Genomic DNA, 17,754 nt, shown 5'->3' with positions numbered 1-17,754 from the left:
TAGTTACAATGAGATGTCAAGTAAAGGCAACATTCTTCCCTGTAATACTTAAGACCTGTTCTTAGTTACACAAACAGTTTTAGGTTATATACTGTAGAAATTTGAGTGCTTAACAAGAGCAAAATGCAACAGACATTAAAAGGGCAGAGAACTCAACACAAAATGCTACCATTCATGGCCAGTTTTCAAACAGTCTGCAAATTGGAAACGAAAATTACTATGACTAAGAGATGACACAAATTTGTACTGACTCAGTACAATCCTTCACATTGTACTGAAACAGTCTTGCACATAAACAAATCAAAAGTTGTGTGTGAATTGAAGGTGTAGAGGGGGCAGAAGCGTATACCTGTCCTTTTTTTTCCCCCTAAGGTAAGTCTTTCCGTTCCCGGGATTGAAATGACTCCTTACCCTCTCCCTTAAAACCCACATCCTTTCGTCTTTCCCTCTCCTTCCCTCTTTCCTGGCGAAGCAACCGTCTGTTGCGAAAGCATGAATTTTGTGTGTTTGTTTGTGTGTCTATCGACCTGCCAGCACTTTTGTTTGGTAAGTCTCATTTTATATAATGATGTAGTTATCCGAATATGAACTAAAAACTTCATTAGAATTAAGCCTTTCCTCATATGCAGTCTCAGTACAGTCCCCCAGGGACACGAATCAGAGACTTTAAAGACTGTTTAATGATGACAATGGAGGAAGTGGTTGCTTCTCAACGTGTTTAAACAGAAAGTAAATATCACATATTGGAGCTTGTATGACTGTGCGCACATTTATTCTTGAATAGAGCTAAACTATAGTCATTGCATGAAATACTTATAAAACAATACAGATACATAAAAACAATCCACAGATAATTTAGGCAGGAATTGTGACAACCTTCTCCATACTTGTTTGTTATTTAAAACAGTGGCTAAATGATTACCAACCAAACTTGCTGTTCACACCAGAATATAAAATTCAGTCAAGTGAGATGTGGTGCACCAACAGTAGTACACCGCAAGCACAGCCCAAAGGTGAGTCCTCCTGTCAGAGGAGATGACAGTAAGAGGACAGGGCCCTACTCTCAATCATGTTAAAGTTATTTCTTTCCATGCGTGTGACTGGAAGAACGTTCAGTACAGCAAAATTGTAGGCCTCACCAGTCTTAATTGATTACTTTGTACCTCCAGCCAATCTCCCATTGACTTAACTCTCCATCTCAAATAATGAGGAAATAGTACCCAAGAGGACAGTACAGGGAGTACATGATTGTCTTTGCATGCATCTCTTGTTGCTGTACTATCTTTCTCATTCCCCACATTACCTGGTACCCTGCAGAATGATACTTCCTCCCTTGATACTATAAAGGAAGAAAGAACAGTTTAACACCCAGTTGCCAGCATGGTCATTAGACACAGAGCACAAGTTCAGTTTATGAAAGGATGAGGAAGGAAACTGGCCATGCACTTTTCAAAGGAACCATCCCAGCATTTGACTAGAGCAATTTATAGAAATTATGGAGAACCTAAATCTGGATGGCTGGATACGGATTTCAGCTGCTATCATCCAGAAGCGAGTCCAGTGTGCTTATAACTACACCACCTCTCTCAGTCTTGACATTATAGTATGTAAAGTGCTCTTACATAGTTTAGACCACTTTGTATGCTGGGTACATTTACTGAATAGTCTGTAGGGCACTTTGGGAGAATCTGAGAAGACAAAGGAAGTTATTCTGTCAATTGCAGTTCATGTCCTCTGGTTCCTTTAGGGTTCCATAGAGCTTTACATCAAAGACTTTAAAAATCATCTGGAAGTTTTATACTAAAGACACTATCAAGGAAACTGCTTAGAAGCTGGCAGTATGACCCTGCTTAGAACCCTAAGTGTTAAATTTTGGCACTCATCTAAAAACTAATAAAAACTTGTTTTACAGAGTGTATACGTGGACAAGGAAAAGAAATTCCCGAATCTCCCGGTTAAAAATACATTTTTCTCCCAGGTGGGAAACACTTTCTCCCGGGTAAAAATACACTTTTTCCGTGTTAAGTGAAACTATACGTTCCCTCGGAACTGTAAAATTTATCAGTCATTTGAATGGTTATGGTTTTATACAGCGGCTTAGAATTTCCCGGCACTTTAGAAAACGAAACTCAGTGGGAAAAACCACGTTTTGTAAAGTTCTCATGTGCAGCAACATATATGCTGCATATTTTTGTATTACGAAAGTATAAATTCGAATTGCACCAAAAACCGCATGTTACTTTCCGAAGCATTGAAATCGAGATTGCTATACGCTTTTGTACGCCAGTCATAGTTCATATCACGATATCTCGACAGCCGATGACAGCGGATATTCATAGCATAGGACACATGATGTAGTCAACCAATAGCATCACTTACGTAGCGCAGACATACAAACAGGAAAAGTTAATGGTTTAAATTAATATACGCAGTGTTGATACAGGAAAAGCAAACTTTTCATATATTTGTCGCGAAGATTAATAAGTTACAAGTGAAACTAAGCTTTCACATATAATGTTGATCTTTTTTGCACGTTTTACACTTTAAGACACATCACACAAATGTGCCATTATAATGTTTAATACCAAAATAAATCTCTGATCTTCTGGGCACAAAATTCTTCTAGATGGCTTGTCATCAAAGAGTTTACTTTTAAATGAGAGTCAAATGCTCTGTGAATTAAGAAATCCATCTTGCGCAAAAGGAAATTTACTTTGAAAATAACGCTTTTCAAACCACAATTCGCAATATTTTCCCGAGATCTGTTGCAAACAGATTTGTTCCAGCATTTGCCAGGGAGTGCCACGTAAGAGGCGTCCCCGCACTTGCGCAGCTACGATGACGTAGAAAGCCCATATGTTTGTATGTGTAAAACATTAAAAGATCTCACATTATGTCATAAAAGAAACAAGACATCAGAGAATACTCCAAAAGAGCCGGAATTTCTTCAACCATGCTGAAATGAATAATTCGCGTTAAACTGCACATTCATATGTCCAGATTCGCAGCGAAGTAGGCCTCGATCTAATATTAAGCTTTTCAGTGTGATTTTCGGGATGTAAATTTTCTTGGAGTACCAGTACTGTATTATCTTATGTTTGCTTCTTTTTTATGGCATAATGCAATATGTGCTAGAAGATGAAAACGTGCACTTTAAATGCAGTGAATAGTTGAAACTAGCCAATAACGTGGAATTAAATACTTCATTTGAAACAAACTGGCTGCCTCAGCGGAAAAGATAAATAAAAAGCGAATTTCATTAGCAAAGCGACAACAATAAATTCATTGTACTGAAAGGTGATTAATGTTTGACTGTCAGAAAGGTGGAAATAAAATAAGATCTGGAACTAACAACATATTGTAGCCTTCCATAATCCTGTGAATGTATTTTAATTCACTTGATAGCTCCCAGCCACAGAAATCTCTTTTTTCATTTGATGTGAGAGCAATAAACGAAGAGGCAACAGCAAAATCATTAAATGTAAACCCGCCACTGTAACTTTGACTGCTCTGCGCATCAGCCCCGGATCTACGATATTTCGAGCCGGGGCAATACTAGACGATGGCGCCCCCCCCCCCCCTCCCCCGTCCCTCTCGAGCATTTGAGATAGGACGTAAAAACGACTTTTCAAAAATATGTTCATTTTGTAGCGCACATCTTTCTGAAGAGTCTGATGCACAAAACTTCGAGGAAACTTAAGAAGTGTTATTTGGTCTTAAGTGTGCCAAAGTGCAGTGCCACTCCTCTTCACACAGCATTCTTCTACCACATGTCACTGTACTTCGCATTGTGGAACTCAAATGTGTATATTTTGTAATGGATGCCATCAAACTATATCAGAACAGCGGAAATTAAAATGTCCTGTGGTGCTTCTCCTACTCCCAGTCGGCCGGTTTGACATAATGCCCCTCTTTTTTTTTATAAAAGAAACCCTCGTAGTTAATACTGGATGGAACTCTTCAGAAAATTTGGACTCTTTATTGCCTATTAGCTAATAACTTAGCGTTCTGTGTGGCATAAAATGAAATACAGGGTTGGGTTGTTTTGGGGGAGGAGTACAAACTGCGAGGTCATCGGTATCATCGGATTAGGGAAGGATGGATAAGGAAGTCGACCGTGCCCTTTTAAAAGGAAACATCCCGGAATTTGCCTGAAGAGATTTAGGGAAATAACGGAAAACCTAAATCAGGATGGCCGGACGCAGGATTGAACTGTCGTCCTCCCAAATGCGAGTCCATTGTGTGTACCACTGCGCCACCTCGCTCTGTGAAATACAGGATACATAAAACCAGGTACGACAAGAGACAAGCAAGACAGTACACATTTCTTCAATCCTTAAGCCTTAGCGTTTTTCTTTCTCTCTCTAATCTTGGTACAGCTTTACATGATGTGCTTTCCTTTCTGCGAAAGAATCTATTACCTCATCAAAGTTCGTCAAACGTTTTGTCTAATACTGAGAAAGCTGTTAATGCAAATAGTACCCAAGACTGGTGTGGTTTCTCGATCTGATTACGTCTATTTTGTCACTCTCTGCTGGACAAAAGAAAACAGGTCTTTCTAATATTGCAGCAACTGTAACACACACCAAATAAGCGAGACTGTTTTGGAAATAATTGTCATTTTTATAATATGACAGAATCTAATTCGCGAAGTACCAATATGAAATGCCTATTTGGCCTACTACAAGCAAAAAGCTTTATTTTAGGAAATAGTTTCACATTTCATTCATACGCTCCAGTTTTTGAAGCACGAGATCGAAAAGTAGTAGTACGAAATTTTTGTATAAATTTGGAATCGTCATATTATTCCATACTGTGTGTGATGTCCCCGTTTCTTCTCTTTCCTCATTCTAACGAACTATCTTCTCATCACTAATTCTGTAACTATTCCTATCACTGTCAAAGCTCATTCATTCTCCGGTTAACTCTACTAACCCTGCCAGAATCGCCGGTTTGTTATCCAGCGATTATTCTCCAGTTAGGCGTTATTACGTGTTCGTACAACGCGTTTTCCGCGCTTCTCCCAGAATAGAACTTAAGCGGCTGCTAGCCAGGAAATGTACAACTTACCCTTTATACTGCAGTGATCTGGTCAAAAATTTCATTTTCTTGGATGCACCGAGAAGATAACGTGATCTTTCTTACCTGTTATTCCTGTTAGTCGTTTATTTCCACTGTGGTAGTCTGAATCTATGGACTTCGCTAGTAATTATAATAATCACATAAAAAAACGGCTTTCACCCGTTCAGCTTTATTCCGCTCAGCTCTAATAGCCCAATCCCCTTTTGTCAGTAGGGAAGTTTATTTCTATATGCGACGAGGATTCCCCTGGCATGGACATCATGTACACTATGCACGCATTCAAAAATCAACTTATGATTCATTCAGAAATCAAGTTAGAATGTGTTCAAAAAGCAACAGGGATGCGTTTCAAAAAACTAACGTGCGCTAACTGCTTGGCGCTTTGTGAAACAAGGTTTTTTTTTCCTCAACAATACGAATTGGTCCCCCTCACCACCGAAATTGCCGCCCGGTTCAGATACCCCGGTTTGCTGCGTACACAACCTACAGCAACATTTGCTGTAGCCAGAAGCGGGAGGAGGTACTACTCATACGCGACTCAACTACGCATGCCCATGATGTCGCTCGCAACTGCGTACATGAATCTAATGTAAATAGTTGTTACGTCACGCTCATCGGAGGTAATTCGTTGTCACAAGCAATGCATAGTCTTCTAAAACCTTTTGACACATTTTGCTGTTGGCAAATTCTTGTATGAGCACTGTTTTTTTATGGCGTTTTTCCTATGCAATTTAAGTTTTATTCTGTAGTTCATATTTTGTTGCTACAGTATTATTCTGCAGTAGCGGGATACAGTAATATCCTTTATTAGAGTATCGGCTCTTACAGTCAAAATTACAAAAAGTAACTGAAAACTAAAACAATGAAAATTTCCCAGAATTCTAAAAAATTCCCGCGTTTTTCGCGGTTTTCTCCCGGATGAAAAAATTCCCGGGTATTTCCCTGATCTTCCGGTTGTCCCTGGTCGTATACACGCTGTTTTAATACAATACGTTTACAAAATTTCTCGAACTCTGCAAAGTTTATAAGATCCAGTCAGATGAAAATGAGACAGACATGTGGGTAGGCCTATACTGCCAAGGTTATTTTGACTATACTGCACAAGTCTCACTGGGAAGCCTTTACACATCTTCCTTACAGTCCTGATCTTTCCCCATGTGACTTCCATATTTTTGGAGCTCTTATTAAAGATATTTGTGGCTGTCTATTTGCTTTAGGTGACGAGGTTCACACCTGAGTATAATCGTGATTCTGTAGACAACTGCAAACATTTTTCTAAGAAGGCATTGACTATCTTGCCTCACAGTGGGGTAAACATACATATTAAGTTATGGCATTTATTTTTTAAATAAACCGTTCTTTACTTTTTTCATCTATCTCGTTTTCATGTGACTGCCCCTTATAAAACAGCTTTGGCCTCACTACTAACCAGGAGGGTACTTGCTCCAACCTTGTTTTAAAACATTCAAGTCTGCACCACTGTGCTCTGCAGGCTGCCCAAACAACCTTGCTGCCCTTTTGCAATTTACATACATTTGTTCTCTTGATGGTCTAGTAAGAAGATTAAGGGTCAGAGAGTGAGGGGTTGACCCAACATTATAAGTATGTCACACTATGAGGAACTTTACACCAGATGTTTGAGAGATGGATCCCCAGGCTTAGCACAGAGGCTGAGGATGGTTGTGTATAAAACACAGCCATACTCCAGCCATGACCAAACAAAGGGTTTGTAAAATAATAGAAAATCTGTCTGCCTCCACTATACACCACTAAGGCACTTTAAAATGTTTAGAGCTCTTGCCTTGTGATGTTTCATACGTGACAGCTACCCGAGTTTCTCATTTACGATCAGACCCAGGAACTTTACTGATCCCAATTAAACTACGAGTAATGTGCCTCAGTCATAGATCAGTTTGACTAAAAACATGATGTATGCGATTAAAACACACTTATCTGGGAAAAAATTGAAGCCTGTGTTTGTTGGCATAAATCTAATTTTCTTAATGCTAGTGGCAGTTGTCGAGCATTTGTTTCAAGAAGAAGACATAGAGGATTGAAAAATTGTTCACAAGAAGAGCATCAGACAGGGTTCCTAACTGGACACACTAAGCTGTTGCCAGCTATTGCAAAAGGAGTAACACTTAAAATGCTCATCTGAGGGACATCATTCTCCTGGGTATGTCGATCTGACAGTGCTTCTGAACCTAAAATACAGGATCACATCATAGTGGGACAACAACCCCAGAAGCCCCATTAACACAGTTGCCACATGAGAATTTGTCTCCATAGTGTGTCAGAGGCCTTTTCAACATAAAAAAATGCTATCAAGTGATGACAACATAAAAAAGCCTTTTGTACTGTTTCCCCAACAAGCATTGGGTTGTTAAGTTTATAGCGGCATCAACGGAAAACCACATTTACGGCCACTGTGAAGTTTTTTGTTCTCTAGAACTCATACTAAGCAGCTGTTTACCATTTATTCCAGCGCCTTCTCCATACAACCAGTATGCAATAAATAATTGGGCTGGTGCAACACTTTCCGAGTTTTAGTAATGTGATCATGATTACTTCCCTCTAAGAATCACAGTATTGTATCTCAGGTTCTGTTAAAAGAAGAAGAAGAAGAAGAAGAAGAAGAAGAGGAAGGCATGGGGAGGTAGATTTTTCACTCAATATTTTAAATATTGCAACATGTCTAGTACACTTTGTCTGGCTCTTCAGTGTTGCTGGAGCTCTAGTCCAAACATGTCCTCTCAGTTAATTCCAGATTCTGCTTGGGTGTAGGAAGAAGCTCGTTTGGCATTAGATGGAATTTGTTCAAAGTATTTGAACATTGTCTGGGCTACAACACCCAGAGTAATGCTTACAGCACCATTCCTGAGTGGCCCCTGCAGTACACACATTGCCTTACCGATTGATCTTTCGCAGTGATTCCCATACATCTGCTGATGATTTAAAACAATATACTGCAAAAATTCCTGCAAGGAATACAATAAAGCACTGTGTTTTTGCCCAAGCTATGTGAAAGGCCACCAGATTATAAGCAGATAAATTACACTGAAACTCTCAGTGCCACTTGCTTGTCCCCGACGGCTGGTTTGCACTCCTTGGACCATAATGGGAATGGTCGCCTCCCATGTTTACAGGCAACGTCACAACAGACATATCTGCAACCCTGCAAATGACAGTTACAATTTCTACCGTGTCCTACATATTGAACATTTGTTAAAATACAGCCAAGCTGCTGTAAAGAATCCAGCTGGCTTTGTTTAAGATCCATTTGGGTGGCTTGGAGGTGGGTGTTAATGTACCTAGCAGGTAGACCCAAATGAAAAAGTTGTCATTACAGAGCAAACCCTTCTCCACATCTCCAAGAACAGCAACAGCTAGTATATGAGTGTAAAGCTGCAGGTCGATGGGTGTGGATGACTTGTTAGCAGTGCTGAAACTTTTAGCTTTCTCAGTAGCAACTTGAAATGCAGTATCTTGTCTCCAATCCCACTTCTCTCAATGTTCTCATCCACATGTGTTACAAAGGACACCATTTTTAATTTTAGCAGTTAAGCCTATTTTAATATCCCATCCTATGATTGAAATCCAAGTACCTCATTTTTACACTATTGCCCAAAGGTTTTCAAACACCCTGGGAAAAAAAAAAAAAAAAAAAAAAAAAAAAATAGTTACCAGATTCAAATACAAATTAGCTCTATTGTTTCCCCAGTGTCAGGTTCAATGTAATGTTAAAGAGTTGTGTTCCACATTTTGAAAAATGAAATCGTTCAAAACATAACTTTCCATTGTTATGCTGTTCAGGTTCCAAGCATTGCATGCCGCTTATTTTGTATTGTGGAGGCAGAATATAATCTTTTCTCACTATATAGAGTTCATAGAGCATCTACAAATCTGTGAACACAGTTACAAGTAAGAAAGGGGCCTGTAGTTATGCATGAGATATCAAAGAGTGAACTTCAGGGAGTTCTCAGTGCAAACATCAATAATGGGATGAAGAAAGGAGTTTTCAACAGAACAACATTCTGCAATTGTGTCTTTATGTGCAGCCAGTCTTACTATGTGGCAAATAGCACATAAAGAACATATCTCCTTGGGATGTGTCTATTATACCTCGCAGAGGCATGTGGATAGTGGCCAGAATATGGACTGACCTCTAAACGTAGGTCTAAAGTCATATCAAAGAGTGGTGACAAAAGTATAGTAATCACAAGCTAACATCACTGCTTCAAAACAGCACCTGTTTTAGCAGCAGACCTCAACCATAACAGGGGAAAGCTGGTGAGTAAGTACTGTGAAAAGACTTCTTCAGGCACTGAACCTTAATGGGCATGTGGCACCTGAGAAACCATTACTGACTGCTATTAATGGGCAGAAGAGGCTACACTGGACAAGACAACATGAAAGTTGGACAGTAAATCAATGGAAAGAGGCGCGTTTTACTGAAAAAGCCAAATTTGAAGTCTTTGACAAAAAGCGATGCACATTTGTTCGCTGGTTGCCAGGTGAATGAATGTTACACCAAAGTGTATTTCCAACATTAAACCATGGAAGGGATTCCTTCATAGTCTGAGGATGTTTAGGAGGCAGTAAGACTGGTGACCTTGTACATATAAACGGAACAATGAAGAAAGAGGATTACCATCAGATTCTACAGTATCATGCAAAGCCATGTGGCAAGGGATTTGTCCTACAACAAAATAACAACTCTAAGCACACTTCAAAACTGTGTGAAGTGTATTTGGCAAATTTAGAAAAAAAGAATGAACTGAAAAATATGATCTGGCTGCATCAATCCCCACCAACTGTACTCCTATTGAACTGCTTTAGGATCACTTGGACAGAGAAGTTAAATGAAGGCCTATTACCAACGTTCATTACCTCTGGACCTGACAAAGACGAATGGCGGCATATTACCAAGGAAATCCTGATGAAGCTAACAGCAAGAGTGCCTCGCATATGCAGAGGAGTGATTAAAGCCAAAGGAGGCTACTTTGAGGAGAGTAAAATTTGACTGCATGTATTTAGTTACAATAAAAGATCATTACAAATCTGACTTATAAGTACTTCTAGCATTTCTGGTCCCAATTTTCATTTTTCTCAAGATCACTAATGTTTGAAAACTTTTGAGCGATAGTGTACATGTGTTTGAAAGGCAGAGTACACAAAAGGTATCAGACAGAGGACCTTCCAGTCGAAGAAAGGCACTCCATGCCTGGCAGAAGCACCCTGAAAAATGTTTTCTGTAATTTTTTTATGATTTTGAAAGGAAAATAGAATGAATTATCAGAAAGGTTGTTAACAATTCCTTGCTCCATCCTGGTCCATCTTTTGTGGCAGTTCGTTTACCCTGAAATTAAGGCCTAGGAGGGGAGGATCCTGTGAGGAAAATAAGTCATATGCAAGTTGTTTTGATCCCAAATGTGAGAAACTGCAGTAGCTGTTTGGTGTTTACGAAGCAGTCACACCGAGGTCATGAACACAATTTTCTGAATGCTGTTTCCATCATCTCATTGTGGTAACAAATAGTATTTTTTATATGTCTTTCTCACCATATTATACACAACACACAGGAATGATTACTTTACAGTTTGTACAGACATAAGCATGCATTCCTTCCAAGACACTTAAGAGAACCAGCATCACAATTTCAAAAACTTAACTTCAAGTACGACTAAACAGTCTACTTTGCAATTATTCACATAATTCAGCAAATACATTTATTTCATGTGTATTATTTCCAGTTTCCATACTTCAGAGGAGTGTAACAAATCATGAACCCATAACCCTATTCCTTCCTCCCTACACCCTCCTGATATGGTCAATGCCTCCCCTCAAAGGCCTTTGCGTGTTGCTCTTGTCCAGTTGCAGCAGTGATAAAAGCTGCTTATTTTATAGTTCTCTATTGTTTGTGAAATTCTCCTGTACATTACACCAATTATGCCTGCAACTATCTCTTTTTTAGTTTTCTCTTATGTTTACCTTACAATCCTATTTGTCACTTTGGGAAACGAAATGAACATGAAGTTCAATCACCTAAATACTAAACTTATTTTCAGAGAGATTTAAGATTTTTTATATAAACTATAGTATGGTATAGTCAGTCAGATGATGCAATATCTAAGTCCAAACTGAAGACTACAGAGTTTAACTCTAGCTGCTTGCAGTTTTTTCCTTTCACCTATAACACATACAATTAACTGTTTGCATGAACCAAACAGACAAATTATCTGCCATTATTCCAGAAATGTCTAGGCCATATGGCTAATCTGACTAATAATATCTGGTGCTGCAAAATTAGTCTTTCCGGCAGAGGCCCAAATCTCAACACAGAGCCATCAAACATTTTCTCCTCTCCCTCCCACCTCTCCCCCCCTCCCTCTTTTAGGTTTCCGTAACTCGGTAAAGAATGGAAACCTTATAGGATCACTTTGTTGTGCATCTGTCTGCCAAAACTCTTTCTCAGGAGAAGGTAGACGTAGCAAATTAATTTATGTCACACACCGAGGCCTACAGTCCCTTGTGGTGTGCAAAATTGAAGCACTTAAGTCAAGGCAAGCAAAAGATGCAGTCATTTATGTAACATATTTTGGTACTTGCAAACTCACTCATCAAACTTATAGAGTACATCTCGTTGACCTAGAATCGTGAAATTTGGAAGCAGCAAGGTTTAACAGCAGAAGTACAGGGTTTAAAAAAGGGCCAGAAAATTAATTTGTAATTATATCACATGAGACAATATTTCTTTTGTCATTTGTTATTCAACTTCAAATTTAAAACACACTCTAAAGTCTTTAAATTCCTAGGTTCAGTATCTCTTAAGCATCAGTGTTGATAACAGGCAAAAATCATCGAGTTTCTCTGTTACCAGGATGGATGAACTGTCTATATACATAATTAAATTTGCACGAAACCGTCACAGTGCAAGTCCTACTCGTACCTGGCAAATTTTTTTAAGTGCAAGCACGCATACTTCTCCGGTGCAAATACACAATTAATTTTCTGAAGCAAGACAATATATATATGTGTGAAATATTTAGGTTCGTCCCTTAGTTTGCTGAGGAATCAAAATCAATTGGCACGCTCTAGGTGCTGTAAATTTGCAAAGCATCTGATCCACACTTGTGGGGCTGCACTTTCATTACTTAAGTAATGTGCTGCTGTAACTCATTTTCTGTGTCACTGATCACTCATGTGAAATAGAAGTATGGCCTTGCCTCTGACATTTATGATGGTTCTGTAGTTTTGTGTGTGTGTGTGTGTGTGTGTGTGTGTGTGTGTGTGTGTGTGTGTGTGTGTAGGGGGGGGGGGGAGATACACAGTTAAATGAAAAACTCATTTTACTTTATTTAGAAAACACCAGTGAGTTTGCTACTAATTGAAAATTTGACGTTTCTTCCAGTTTTTGTATACTACCTTTGCTATGCCTAGAATTCCAAACACTTTCAGTCTCACTGCTGCAGAAACTCTGCAGGACTATTACAAATCTTGTTACTGCACATTGCAATACCTTTCTGGCAAGTTCAGTTATTGTGTCTTCTAATTGTTTGCTCTTCTTTATTTAGATGGCCTTTTGCAAAGCTGCTGTGCATTAGGAAGCTCCAGCTTTTCGGATTTTTAAGTTTACAAATAACCTGTTTTCACATTTTTGCATACAAGAGGATAGGCACTAGAATGACTTCTCTGAATTCTTTTTATTTTGTTCCTTGACGATCACATCTTTGTCACAATGACTACACATGCCATTACATTAAATGAATAATCATTATGACAAAAAGAACAACAACAATGATGATGATGATGATGATGATGATGATGACAACAATAATGTGACTGTAGAAGATACTGACAACTGGCAATTGGGAAGGTGACACTAAAGCACGATTGTCAAAAAAGAGCCTTGGCATTAAACTAGAATGATTTGGAGAAAAAAATATCCCAAGGGGGAACTAACTATCATTTTTAGTTGGATGTTAGGTATTCCTGCAGAGGGAAAATGCCATCAGAAGCATCCATTTCCACATCAATTTTTCATTCATTGTGTTATTATTGTGATGACAACTGACCTCCACATGCCCTATCCACAGAGCCTACTTTACACTGACAGACAGGCAGGTCAGTAAAACTATGGACAAACTTGAATGCTGAATTACTGAACAGAAGTTGGGTGTTAGAAAGGGGGAAAACTACACAAAACCACATAGCAGCATATTGTATCTACCACATAATAAAAAGAAAGATGTATTATAGGCCACTGAGGATGCTTTCCACATAAAAGAATTGAAATACATATGACAATAAACAAACTGCCTTCAATTCGCTGCATAGACAGAACATACCTCCAAAAATCTGTAGCAACTAAGGGGGGCAAATAAAAAAATAAATAAATAAAAGAGAGAGAGAGAGAGAGAGAGAGAGAGAGAGAGAGAGAGAGAGAACTTCTTTTATACTGAATGGGAACTGTGGCACCCATAAATATGGCACAATTTTTGATGTGATAATCAACAAATTCACTGATTCCCATTCTCTGCAATCCCATATTTCTCAAATGGGTGGTATACTGATGGATGATGACTTGTCACAAGCATCCTCAGGTAAGAGAATTGCACTTTAACATTTTCGCAGTGAATTAAATGATCAAAGAAATTTTTGGCTTGCAGGTGGTCATTGTTGTCCACACTATGACATTTCAACTGGGACATGCCTGTTATACTCTGACGAGTCACTGAAGACTGACTTGATTGTGGAATGGGGGGAGTCTTCAATGGCTCACCTGAAGATGACTGGCTGGAGCCAAGTCAAAATATTGTGGAGGGTAGAAACCACCACCACCCAGATGCAAGCCTAAAATTTCTTTGCTCACAAAAGTTCCATTTTGCTTCAAACTGAAGCAGTATATTTGCATTAAAAATCGTGGCATGAGCAGGTTCTGCTAACAATGGAGGTATATATGCTCAGGAAAATGCTTTGTACATCCCAAATGGAACACAACACCAGGAAACGATGTCTTTCCAAAATCTCTAGGGATATCTTCAACATTAGAGAGCTGTCAAGAAGAGTGAAAGACTAGGCTGTCAGCCCTAGCCTAAGTAGTAGGTGACATCACGAAAAATTAGAGAATTGCTGGATGGATACCTTTATCGAAGACATGAAACACTTTTAAGTCTGCCCAGATGATAAAGTGATCTCAGAAAGCCATCTTATGGGATTAATTTCAACAAAAATGTTTTGACATTTTCACCTAAGCGGTGCTCTTCAATTTTTCAGTATTTCTGCAAAGGTCTCACAGGAATTTAGCAAGAAAATGGCCATCTGTTTATTCTGTGTTCCTACAAGTACAGGGAACTGTACCCATTAACTAATAACAGAATAAAACATGCTCATGCAGTATTCTATGAAAAATTGAGCAACAGTTCTGTGTTTTATCTTTGGACATGCCTTTCTGTTGACACACTATTAGCATAACATGCTGATTCTGCAAGTAATCATTCCAATGAACCTTGTTTGATATCGCAAAGCAATTTCTCCCTAACAAGTAACACGAAGCTACAAAATCGGAGACCTTGCAAAAGCAAGGCACTAAATATAAATAATTATTTTGATATGTTATATTTTATCACTGATTTAAGAGCATGTGTTAGGATTCAAATGCTTGATACCTTCTAAATTTACACTGTTTAGTACCAAACTTTTACAGTCTTGACATTTTGTTATAACTTCCAGCTTTTTCAACAATCAAAGCAGGTAACCTGCAAGGGACACGTATATTAATATTTGTCTCTACTGCAGCCGGGATTTGACTTTATTCGCCACAGTTTTTTACTATCTGCTAGCAGAATTTGCAACAGCTAAAAGTGGTTTTAATTCTGTCAAAAATTTTATAATTCCCGTCACAGGTAGGTGACTTGTCGAAGTAACATCTAACAGCTGCTTTTACTTATTTCATTTTAATGTGGCGACTTTCTAGTTCATGTATTTGCATATTTGTGCTGCATTATCAAGTAATACAAAATATGCCAATTTTCAGGATTTTGTGAAATGTCTCGAGATAAAACTCTGCTACAGTATTACTGAAGTTTTTTAACTGTATACTAAAGTAATACACCTGTACCTATGCTTCAAACCTATTCTCATGATTACCTAGTACTGGTTGCATACCAGGATGAGCAATTATCCTTTATGCCATTATACTTCATAGCTTGAGGAAAAACTTAATCTACAGCTCAAATAAAATTTTTTGTCGAGGCTTTCAGAGCCAATCACCGACGTATTGGCTGTCGGCTTTTGTCTCAGGATTTTCGACCGATGTTCAATTTTCCTGATGTTTTGCCAGTATAAGTGGGTAACATTGTCAAAGGTATGCCTTCTATTGCTAGTCTGTCACCAGCTTTTACAATGTCAGCTTTGACGTGGCCAACCACTTGTGCTGGTGAAACATCAGGAAAATTGTTAAACGTCTGCGAAAGATCCCCAAAGAGACACTAACAGATAATATCTCATCTACACTACTGGCCATTAAAATTGCCACACCAAGAAGAAATGCAGATGATAAACGGGTATTCATTGGTGAAATCTTCTCGGGTGATCAGCCGAGTAAAGGCGTCGTCTTCTCGCAACGTTTCGAAGGGTTTCGTACCCATCATCTTCAAGCGAAGTGTCGAGATGCTGTGTTGCGCGCAACACAGCATCTCGACACTTCGCTTGAAGATGATGGGTACGAAACCCTTCGAAACGTTGCGAGAAGACGACGCCTTTACTCGGCTGATCACCCGAGAAGATTTCACGAATGGAATACGCCGAGAAAGTCTCAAATCACATTTAGGGTATTCATTGGACACACATATTATACTAGAACTGACACGTGATTACACTTTCACACAATTTGGGTGCATAGATCGTGAGAAATCAGTACCCAGAACAACAACCTCTGGCCGTAATAACAGCCTTGACTCGCCTGGGCATTGAGTCAAACAGAGCTTGGATGGCGTGTACAGGTACAGCTGCCCATGCAGCTTCAACCACAGTTCATCAAGAGTAGCGACTGGCGTATTGTGACGAGCCAGTTGCTCGGCCACAATTGACCAGACGTTTTCATTTGGTGAGAGATCTGGAGAATGTGCTGGCCAGGGCAGCAGTCCAACATTTTCTGTATCCAGAAAGGCCCGTACAGGACCTGCATCATGCGGTCGTGCATTATCCTGCTGAAATGTAGGGTTTCGCAGGGATTGAATGAAGGGTAGAGCCACGGGTCGTAACACATCTGAAATGTAACGTCCACTGTTCAAAGTGCCGTCAGTGCGAACAAGAGGTGACTGAGACGTGTACCCAATGGCACCCCATACCATCACGCCGGGTGATACGCCAGTATGACGATGACGAATACACGCTTCCAATGTGCGTTCATCGCAGTGTCGCCAAACACGGATGCAACCATCATGATGCTGTAAACAGAACATGGATTCATCCGACAAAATGACGTTTTGCCATTCGTGTACCCAGGTTTGTCATTGAGTAGACCATCACAGGCGCTCCTGTCTGTGATGCAGCGTCAAGGGTAACCGCAGCCATGGTATCCGAGCTGATAGTCCATGCTCTGCAAATGTTGTCTAACTGTTCGTGCAGATGGTTGTTGTCTTGCAAACGTCCCCATCTGTTGACTCAGGGATTGAGACTTGGCTGCACGATCTGTTACAGCCATGCGGATAAGATGGCTGTCATCTTGACTGCTAGTGATACGAGGCCGTTGGAATCCATATTACCCTCCTGAACCCACCGATTCCATATTCTGCTAACAGTCATTGGATCTCGACCAATGCCAGCAGCAACGTCGCGATATGATAAACAGCAATCGCGATATGCTACGATCTGACCTTTATCAAAGTTGGAAACGTGATGGTAGGCATTTCTCCTCCTTACACGATGCATCACAACAACGTTTCACCAGGCAACGCCGATCAACTGCTGTTTGTGTATGAGAAATCGGTTGGAAACTTTCCTCATGTCAGCACGTTGTAGGTGTCGCCACCTGTGCCAACCTTGTGTGAATGCTCTGAAAAGCTCATCATTTGCATACCACACCATCCTCTTCCTGTCGGTTAAATTTTGTGTCTGTAGCATGTCATCTTCGTCATGTAGCAATTTTAATGGCCAGTAGTGTACAAATTACTTCTGAGAAAACTCTTTTTGGACGTAAGCCAAAGCTCCCTCTGGCTGCAGTGTCACTATTCTCATTTTTATACAAATAGGCACTTCACTTTTACAGAACCTCAACCATGTTGGACATTTATTTTATCACACATTCAAACCAAACAATCAAAAACAAATCATATTCACATAATCCACAAAAATCATGACCTAAAGAAAGCGGTTCGTACAGTTCTTTGGACTGCATCTGAATGAAACCCGATTTCATTCGTGGTCATCACATATTGCACACTTGACAAATATATTAAACAGCCTATGACAATCTTACCCAATGTAACCAGCATGTATGCAAGAAAAATAGTGTACCATAGTTACTTTGAATCTGTGGTTAGGTGTGGTATAACCTTTTAGGAACCCACAGGAATCGTGAAAAGAATACTGACCTTGCAAAAATCACCAATATGTGCCACGAAAAGAACAGAGTGCCTTGTCCACTGTTAAGGGATCTGAGTATATTAA

General features: G+C 39.5%; 1 protein-coding gene across 5 annotated transcripts in view; it reads right to left on the bottom strand.

The window, feature by feature from the left end:
- The window catches only part of LOC126183891 (palmitoyltransferase ZDHHC20-B-like), a 296,753-nt gene that overhangs the window by 212,616 nt on the left and 66,383 nt on the right, over window positions 1-17,754 (bottom strand). The gene's annotated exons all lie outside the window — the stretch shown is intronic.

The sequence above is a fragment of the Schistocerca cancellata genome, chromosome 4, assembly GCF_023864275.1.
Source record: "Schistocerca cancellata isolate TAMUIC-IGC-003103 chromosome 4, iqSchCanc2.1, whole genome shotgun sequence".
In the NCBI taxonomy this organism is placed as follows: domain Eukaryota; kingdom Metazoa; phylum Arthropoda; class Insecta; order Orthoptera; family Acrididae; genus Schistocerca; species Schistocerca cancellata.
The sequence above is the reverse complement of the archived record's forward strand: the minus strand, read 5'-3'. Positions and strand labels throughout refer to the sequence as shown.